This window comes from Schistocerca nitens, chromosome 5 (assembly GCF_023898315.1).
Source record: "Schistocerca nitens isolate TAMUIC-IGC-003100 chromosome 5, iqSchNite1.1, whole genome shotgun sequence".
Classification (NCBI taxonomy): domain Eukaryota; kingdom Metazoa; phylum Arthropoda; class Insecta; order Orthoptera; family Acrididae; genus Schistocerca; species Schistocerca nitens.
In genome coordinates, this window is record NC_064618.1 from 317,668,617 (window position 1) to 317,679,211 (window position 10,595).

Genomic DNA, 10,595 nt, shown 5'->3' on the forward strand with positions numbered 1-10,595 from the left:
CCCGAGTAGCTGCGTCCTTTGTGTGTGCCCTGGCCAATCAGCGTGAGTCCTACAAACCATACGACAACGCTGGTCTAGAAATCTGCAGCCGTCGACCACAGGACCCGATCAACACTGGGAACGATGCTGCAAATTGCGAGCTCTACTTCCACCCTGCGCGCGAGGCTAGCAGTCTTCACCATCTCTACCAGCCGCCTCTAAGAGCTGAGGATCGCTTCAGAAACCATGCGACACTCATCGTTGGTGCCGATGATTCACGAGATGCAGGCGACTACACCCTGTACGCTCGGTAGCCACCGACAAGGCCGCCTCCACATCATGGATGAGGCCCCTCGGCAGACATATTGTGTGCAACAGATATTGAGAGCCCTGTGTACCAATGTACGAGGTGCATTCAAGTTCTAAGGCCTCCGACTTTTTTTCTAATTACCTACTCACCCGAAATCGATGAAACTGGCGTTACTTCTCGACGTAATCGCCCTGCAGACGTACACATTTTTCACAACGCTGACGCCATGATTCCATGGCAGCGGGGAAGGCTTCCTTAGGAGTCTGTTTTGACCACTGGAAAATCGCTGAGGCAAGAGCAGCACGGCTGGTGAATGTGCGGCCACAGAGAGTGTCTTTCATTGTTGGAAAAAGCCAAAAGTCACTAGGAGCCAGGTCAGGTGAGTAGGGAGCATGAGGAATCACATCAAAGTTGTTATCACGAAGAAACTGTTGCATAACGTTAGCTCGATGTGCGGGTGCGTTGTCTTGGTGAAACAGCACACACACAGCCCTTCCCGGACGTTTTTGTTGCAGTGCAGGAAGGAATTTGTTCTTCAAAACATTTTCGTAGGATGCACCTGTTAGCGTAGTGCCCTTTGGAACGCAATGGGTAAGGATTACGCCCTCGCTGTCCCAGAACATGGACAACATCATTTTTTCAGCACTGGCGGTTACCCGAAATTTTTTTGGTGGCGGTGAATCTGCGTGCTTCCATTGAGCTGACTGGCGCTTTGTTTCTGGATTGAAAAATGGCATCCACGTCTCATCCATTGTCACAACAGACGAAAAGAAAGTCCCATTCATGCTGTCGCGCGTCAACATTGCTTGGCAACATGCCACACGGGCAGCCATGTGGTCGTCCGTCAGCATTCGTGGCACACACCTGGGTGACACTTTTCGCATTTTCAGGTCGTCATGCAGGGTTGTGTGCACAGAACCCACAGAAATGCCAACTCTGGAGGCGATCTTTTCTACAGTCCTTCGGCGATCCCCCAAAACAATTCTCTCCACTTTCTCGATCATGTCGTCAGACCGGCTTGTGCGAGCCCGAGATTGTTTTGGTTTGTTGTCACACGATGTTCTGCCTTCATTAAACTGTCGCACCCACGAACGCACTTTCGACACATCCATAACTCCATCACCACATGTCTCCTTCAACTGTCGATGAATTTCAATTGGTTTCACACCACACAAATTCAGAAAACGAATGATTGCACGCTATTCAAGTAAGGAAAACGTCGCCATTTTAAGTATTTAAAACAGTTCTCATTCTCGCCGCTGGCAGTAAAATTTCATCTGCCGTACGGTGGTGCCATCTGTGGGACGTATTGACAATGAACGCGGCCTCATTTTAAAACAATGCGCATGTTTCTATCTCTTTCCAGTCCGGAGAAAAAAAATCGGAGGCCTTAGAACTTGAATGCACCTCGTATTGAACACGCCATTCCTCTGAGCCAGGTGGTGGCAGCTACCAGCATGTAGGTATAGCTTGGTGTGCTTCTTCTGGTACACGCTGTAGCCCAAAGTTGTGTCCACTCTTCTTCTAACCAGGACGTCCAGGAAGAGGAACACCGTGAACTATTTCGTGTTCTTTTTTACTGCTTGTGATATAAGGTTTTTTGTGTTTGTCCCAAAGTATTTTTGTTAGCACAAGGTCACTTTCATTGCTTTACGCCAATGTACCATCATCGGATATAAAATGTTTGGCTACGAACAGCACTTCAGTATCATATACTGGATGTCTCTCCTATAGACATTCAGGAGCATTTACTCTGGCGTTTCGGCAGATATTTGCAGTTTCGATTTTGCAACGTGGAGCTAGTGTCAGCCTAACCAAATCCTGCTGATCACGTCTCTCATGCGACGTCCAGCGTCGAAGGAAAGCGTCTGTCTGTATCCCGTTACAAACGAAATGATTTTTAAATTGGGAGTTTACTTGTCCATTCGACAGAGTGGTTTCAGATTAGTTTTACCGATATGTATTAACAGGGACATTAAAACATCAGGAAGAATGAGTACTCCAGCAAAGTGTGAGCAACGCGCTTTTGCATGACGACAGCAGTCAGTGGGGGCCATGGCGGTGTTGTCGCTGCTGGAGTACTCGTTTTTCCTCGTGTTTTACAACCTCTGTTAAAACATATCGGGAAAACGAATACCTCACTAGACTAATCTGAAACGTAAAATTTAACTTTAAAAATTGTTTTCTTTTCAACAGGAAACAAACCGACGCTTTTTGGCGACGCTGAGCATTGCATGAAAGACGCGATGAGCAGGATTTGTTTGGGCTGACACCAGCTACACATTGCAAAAACGAAATTGCAAATATCTGCCGAAATGCCAGAGAAAATACGCCTGATAGTTCTTAGGAAAGACACCGAATATAGCTGCTCGAATTTTTCAATCCTTCTTTTTTCTTTTCTTTTGAGTCATCAGTCTTCTGGTTGGTTTCTTCCAACCTCTTCACTTCAGAGTACCATTTCTAGCCAACGTTCTCAAACATTTGTTGGATGTATTTCAATCTCGTCATCCCCTCTAGAACGCTGCAAGTTAATGTCTGGTGTCTTAACACATGTCTCATCATTCTCCCCCTTCTTCTTGGGATTGCGTTCCTTTTTTCGCTGATTCCGCGGAGAAACTCCTCATTCTTTATCAATCCAACCAATTTTCAACATTCTTCTGTAGCACCATATCTTAAAGGCTTCGATTCTCTTCTTTTTCGCTTTTCTCACAGACCGTGAATCAACCCCAACGTGCATTCTAAGAAATTTTGTTCCTCAATTTGATGCCTATGTTTGACGCTAGTATACTTCTCTCGGCCAGTAATGCTACCTCTGAATGTGCTAGCCTGTTACGGCGAAACAGTATGTCAGGAAACGCTATCAGAAAATAAACTTTTGCAACTGAATGTGACGTCAGTCTGTGTTCAGCGCAAACTGTGCCCTGTGTATTCCGTCCTCTGTGTCACCACAGATTACAAGTGCTTACTTCTACTCTACTGCATCAACGCACCGCACACAGATTCTAAGATATCCACCAAGCTGGTGTCTTTCATAGGGGTCCTTGTCGCTGCGCGAAAGTAGCACTCACGTGGTAGGTACATATTACCTGAGGCGAGGCTGTAAGAAACTTACTAGCGAATAGGCTATGTCTCGCTACGCTGCTAAGTGAATGATCGAATATCATATGGGATGCCAAAGGCTTTTAATAGACGTATCATGTAGCGTACAAAGCCATAAACTGCTAACAAATAATATGATCAATGTAACACAGTTGCAGTACGTAACAATTCGAATGCTTGTGCATAAGATTCTTTGCGTATATTACAGTCAAATATCAAAATAAACTTCCTAATTACATTGTTCCTCTCTGCATTGTTCACAGAGATGCTGCCCACTAAGATAATTACATATACTGCTCGCAACTAATCTCGACTGTGTAAACTCGACCGCTCAGCCCGAAAGACTGTTCGGTGTGGATTGTTGGCGCAAGCCGAAGACGCACGAAGTGCTTTGCCTGAATTTTTAATAATAAAGTTGTTAAAGGAAAATGGTTATGAAAAGAATCTATCACTCATGACAGGATCTCTACTATGATTGCCAATAAAATGTTAGTTATTTATCAAGAGATATAAATAAATGAAAATGTTCCGCGCCTCACCCCACCTCTTCCGACAGCTAAAATTTTCTTTATCAATAATGAAGTGAGACTTGGGAGCGAGTATTATGGCTCCCAGAGCAAGAAATTTTACACCACTTTTGTTTTCCTTCTTTCTTCGTTTGTCATGTGTTTTCTTTTCTGCTTCCAAGGGAGCTTAATTTCATCTATTTCATGGTCTCCAATTCTATCGCTACTCTCACTTCTTCTATTCCTCATTACTTCTCTCTTACTCGGTTTATTCTCAGTCCATAGTGTGTGCTAGGCTGTTCATTCCATTCAGCACCTTTTGCAGTTCTTCTTCACTTTCACTAACGATAAGCAATGTCATCAGTGAATCTTATCAATGATATCCTTTCACACTGAATTTTAATCCTTTCTTGAAACTTTATGTTTCTTCTGTCACTGGATCTTCAATGTACAGATCGAACAGTAGAGGCGGAAGACTGCGTTTCTGTCTTAACGCCATTTCCAGTTCGAGCAGTTCTGTTCTCAATTTTCTTATTCTGTCTTTTTTGATTCTTGTGCATGCTGTATATTAGCTGCATCCCCGATCAGCTTACTACTATTTTTTGCAGAATATCAACTTGAACCATTTTGACTTGCCGAACGCTTTTTCTGGGTCGACAAATATTATGAAAGAGACTTGATTTTTTCAAAAATCTTTTTATCAATACCAATCGAAATTTCAGAACTGCGTCTCTAGTGCCTCCACCTTTCCGAAAGTTAAACGATCGTCATTTAATCGACCCTCAGTCTTCATTTTCATTATTTTGCATATTATTCTTGCCAGAAACTTGACTGCATGAGGTGTTTGCTGATTTTCAGATTTATTTGCCCTTGGCATGATATTTTCCCGAAAGTCTGCTGGCATTTATTCAGACTACACACACGCATGAATAATAGTTTGGTTGCCACTTACCTCAATTATTTTAAATACTTCGAGGGAATATTGTCCATCCCCTCTGCCTTGTTTGATCACAAGTCGTCCAAAATTCTGCTACACTCTTACTGTTGGATCTCCTATGTTTCCTATATTGACTCACATTTAGTCTTCTATCACATCAGACAAGTTCTCCCCCAAACAGAGGCCTCAAATATGCGTTTTTCAGCTATCTGCTCTCTACTCATCATTTAACAATGAAATCGAATGAAGCACAAATATTCGGCGCCTTCTTGGTCATATAACAGCCCCTCACCAGTCTGATATTTTGCACAAATTTACAGTAAATTTGTGTTTAGCTAGTAATTTTAGTTTATTTTATTTATTTCATTTCTTAACAAAAATGAAAATGTTAGAAAATGCATGAATTTGCTGTAGTGGGCAAAAACTGTAGAGGAAGACAGAGATTGGAATACGCCAAGCAAATAATTGAGGACGTAGGTTGCAAGTGTTACTCTGAGATGAAGAGGTTAGTACAGGAAAGGAATTCGCGGCGGGGCGCATCAAACCAGTCAGTAGACTGATGACCAGAAAAAAAAATGAATTTGCAATATTATTTTATTAATGCAATTATTCGTAACTTCTGTGTCATCTGAAGCTTTAGTCGAGCACGGAACGCACATTCTATGGAAAAAGAAATTGCAATTATAAAAGAAACAACTGATAGAGTCTTTTTTGGGACACGTATATGAATGGACGGACCGGCGGAAGTGCGAAGTTAATTAGTGGGAAGTTGATTATTTTATGGTAGGCTGAACAATTTGCGTTCCCGTTGAAAGCAAATAAAGACGGATTATGGAGACTGAGCACGCAGTAATAACGTGAGGGGATGAGAAAAACTAAGAACTTCCTAGAACATGAGTGCTTCGCCTTTGTTGCAACAGTTTATCAAAATTTTGAGAAGAAAACTAATTCTGAAATTCGACACACAGGATATCTCAAGATTTGAAAACCGAAGAAAAGGTGAAAAACAAGAACCAAGAAATGACAAGAGAGAAGATTCATGAAGGTACAAGGCAGAAGACGACGGGAGCTGAAGCCAATAATAAAATGAGCGGCATAGAGCCGGAAGCAATCTCATGATGAGAACGAAAACATATTGTGACTTCTCCTGGTAACATTCCGATCGTTTTTCTGTTATTTTGGACACAGCAGAGACTGATTTTTGCCTGTCTTATGGACTATGTTGCACGTGAAGGCTGACAGCTATTGTTTGTACTGAACTTTGAATCATTTTCAAAACTTAGCTTCCTACATTTTAAAAGTGATCACTAATACAAAAGACAACTCGACACTCAAATACATAGTTACGCAGTGGCACTGTTGAGTGTGCAAAACTATGTTTGCAACGTTTCAGCGTGGCGTAACCCAGTCTCGTTGCCTACTCTTAAGCAGTTACAAAATTTTACAGCGCGTAGGTTGCAAGTAAGAGCAGCAGCAGAAATTTATTTTGCACTTTGTTAATTAATTTTCCTATTCATAAGATAGTAACCATCACCGGGTGGTCCAGCCATCGTAAAAGACAGAAGCATTGCACCAGCATCAAAGAGCATCCAGCTCGACGAGTTCAACGCCGAGTGAGCAGTTGAATAATCCAGCGATATCTACATTGCGACCGTCTTTGTTTTGCAGTGTACGGTTTATAAGATAATAATGATAATAATAACAATAACAATCATAATAATGCGTGCCATGTATTTAATGATACTCTTTTCCGGACACACACGCACACACACACACACACACAAGTAGTGTTGAAGTACATACGGTTTTCATTTTACGTGCCAATCGCTTGCCTCAATGGCTTAGCTCTGATCTCGTTCAGCGGATGCAAGAGCCAGAGCCATTTTCGGACTATAGAACATAAAAATTTACCAGAAATGAGTAAGGTTAGTCCTAATAATCACTACAACAAGGAGACGTAAAGCGACTAATTACCTTCACTTTAATAAAAGGTAGCTCTACCAATCACTACAATAAGGAGACGGAAAACGACCAATTATTTTCATTTTTATAAAAGTTACTCTTTCACTTGTTCTGTACACAGTTACAATAATAGCTGCTGAACATGGCTAATATGCAACATTACCTAACAAAACTGAACATTCAAATGATTCTTACAACGGACGGTCTAGTAGCCACGGTTTGTTACTTGAGCTGTAGAAAGAGGAGGCGGAGTGAACTCACGATGCGCTGCCGAGACACAGATGAACGGCGTAAAAAAGTTGAAGATGAGCAGCGATAAAATAAGAAAACTAAGTCCATGTACCTTGGTACTGACTGCGTATGAACCACAGTCGATGGCCGCTATTACACGTAGAATTCTCAGATCGTAATGTTCATGGTAGAGCGGATGTTACAATGCGAAAACAGCATTTTAACATAGTATTACGTAGAGGATTATAAAGTCATGAGAGCTGTATTTTGCATTCCTTTACAAAGACATTAGAACGGTATTTTGCATTGCTTAAGAAAAGAAAGGAACATATTTGTCATTGCATATCGTTTCATAATCAGCTTTAAACTCTCTCACAGTGAGACTTTGCAAGCGTATCTGATAATAACAATATTGCAAGTGTCAGCGACGGTATGAGGTAAGTAAAAAAGGTAGAAACTATGATTGCAATTAAGTTCTTGCATGTCGAAGCAAATATGTTTAAGAATAGAGATGGGTAAACTGAAACGTATAACTGTTTCGAAACAAATGAAACACTACAACAAACAGTGAAACAGTTTGTGTTTTGTAAATTTATAGGCCTTCAAATTATATCACCTTTAGTGTCTACTGTATAAATATTGTCATAAAAACAGAAATGAGGTGCCAGAGCGCCAATCATATCGCAGAAACTATGAAACTTTCACTTAGGCGTCTTGGCAGTTTCGTATATCCTGGAACAAATGCACTGCTTTCGTCTCATGTAACTTTCATATTTTCCAATTGGCTCAGGACAGACCTTGTATGTTCAACATAACAGATTTTGCCAAATTCGTTTCCCTGTATTCTAGTGCCTAATTTCGATTGGTTTTATGAGTGATAATCTGTATGTGCTCTTGAAAAGGCATATCATGAGATACAATTTATTGAGATAGCGTTCTGGGAACCGAGGCACTGAATTAACATTTATGAGTGTGCCATTCACACTTTTCTTACAGTTAAATTTTCCATCGTTTGTCACAAAGAGCAGGATGCAAAATGACTGACGAACACAGATGAAAAATTACCATAACAAACTGGAGCATATAGCGCAGTGGTCAAGAACGGCAGTTTTTCATCAAACATTCACAAGTTATCTGGATACGACTCTCAATATGTACACTTGATAGAAATGGATAACATGTTAAAACATTTCAAAGTAACTGAAGTGCAGAGGTAGATATGTTTCCTTGAAATATAAAATACAGACTAAAATTTAAAACAATTCATACAGTGTGATGACTTTGTGACACCTATATCATGGCAGATCGGGCTTTACGCCACTTATAGTTCTTGCTAAAAAAGTTTGTATGAGGTACAGGTATATGAAGTTCCCTCAAGTACTCACAGCAGTCAGATATATTATCATTTTATTATAAACTTCCTCAGGGAATCAGAGATGAACGCCAAAAATAAAAGTATCAAAGTACCATTGTTGATTTGCCTGAGAATTATTTATGATACACAAGTATTAAGATGCCTATAGCATAACAACCAAACATAGAACATTTACAGAAATAAACACGCAAACATATACACACAAAAATCAGATAATTATTCTCAAACACATAAATAAATAACATATTCAAAAAAATTAAACTCACTAAATGGTGAGAAAAAACGTAAGTGTCTGCTGTGTACAACAAATCTGAGAAAAATGTTCTTGTAACGTAGCTACATGTAAGATTTAGCGGACTAAACAAAATACAGTCAAATACTAATTCAATGTCCACTGTCCAGAGAAAAACAAAATCAACTGAAATTTTACTGTTTCCTTTCTGGGTAGATTTAGTGTACCTGTTCTAAGTTGTAGTTTAGAAATATAATTTTTGATACTTTTTCGCTTGAAAGAATGGATCGTCTGTCCGTTATTGTTTGCCCCTGCTTTGAATATATGCGCTCACGTGGAACAGAGGTGGCCATAATACCAAGACGCCGTTTCATAATTTCAAACAGCGTAGGAAACAACACAAGATTTTCTTTCCACCACGGCAATGGATCTTGTGATCTGTGTATCAGTGGTATCTACATATGTTTATCAAGCTCGAATATACTTGCAGCACGTGGATTGTCTACAATCTGGATCAAGCCTCCTACAGCTTGATCAAAATCTTGCCAAATGTTGCCACTGCTAGAGTTGAATGTGCTCACTGGTTTGGCTGGTGGTGGATTGTCCGTAGTGGGTTTCTATTGTATTGAACAGCACTTGTTAATTATGGCATCTTTTGTTTCTTTTAATCGATGCCCTGTTTTTGGAAATCCATGCTCCCTGTAGCGAAGATCCAATAATGTTGCTTCACAAGCAATTGCTTTATCTGCCAACTTTTGAACGAGGCGGGTACAGATTGCATCCTCAAATTTAGCAATTACTGTATTAATGGCTTCATTACTGTAATCTGAGTTTTTCAGTCTCAGACAATGACTTTGTAAACCTTTGCTTAATAAGATAACTTTTGACAAGGTTACATTTCTGTCGCTGCTATTTTCTGTTGTGACTTCCTCAAAAGGAAATAGTATTTTACAAGATTTTTCAATAACTTACCAGTCTTCATTGGAGAGTTTTGTTTGTGAATCCACACTGAGGATGGCGAGGGTGCTTTGCAAAGGCTCTTTGATTTTCAAAATCCTGCCAAACATTTCATACGTGGAATTCCATCTCGTAGGGCAATCTTGTTTCGGTGTTAAAATAGGGAAGCCCATTTTCTTCTGAATATTGTGAATTTCTCAAGTGCTTCAGGACTTCTTTTGAAAAATTTCACCATTGCCTTTACTTTTGCCGTTGTCCTGTAACTGGTTCAAGGCTTGCTTACACAATTAAATTCAGTGTATGTGCGAAACAACGTACATGCCACCATTTGCACATCATCATTGCCTTCACCATATTAAGTGCATTATCTGTAGTACAAGCTACAATTTTATTAGTAATAGCCCAAGTTGATGTCACATTTTGTAAGTCACTGGAAATGATGTCAGCTATATGCTTGTCATGGAGTTTAGGTAACAAATATGACTTCAGATTGCAGATTTCATCAATGAAGCGAGCAGTCACTGCAATATAATTATCATTTTTCACAGATGTCTATCCATCAGTCGTAATGCAGATGTAGGATGCAGCTTGCACTGTGTGATGTCGAACACTTGAGACAGTAAACTGTTGGAGAGTGTTTTTCGACTGGGAGGTACGTAGTTTTCATTTAATAAATAAGTCATTTTCCTAAACCCTACACTCCCTGCTACATTAAATGGAATATATTCTTTAACAACAAGTCTTAAAATCCGTTCGTCTATTTTACCTCTTTTGGACGAAGGCACTGGTCCTGATACAAATCCAGTAATCTTTGTTTGTCTACCACACCTACCCAGAACTGAACCGGTGGAAGTGCTGGGCATTTCTTGCACAGATTGTTCATCTTGACGCACAGGCACTGAAATGGCAGATTCCGTAACAGTTGCTGTGGAAATTGAACTGGCTTCGTCACTGCCCAGATTTATAAAAACTGTTTCGAACGAGTTTCACTTAAATTAACTGGTGGA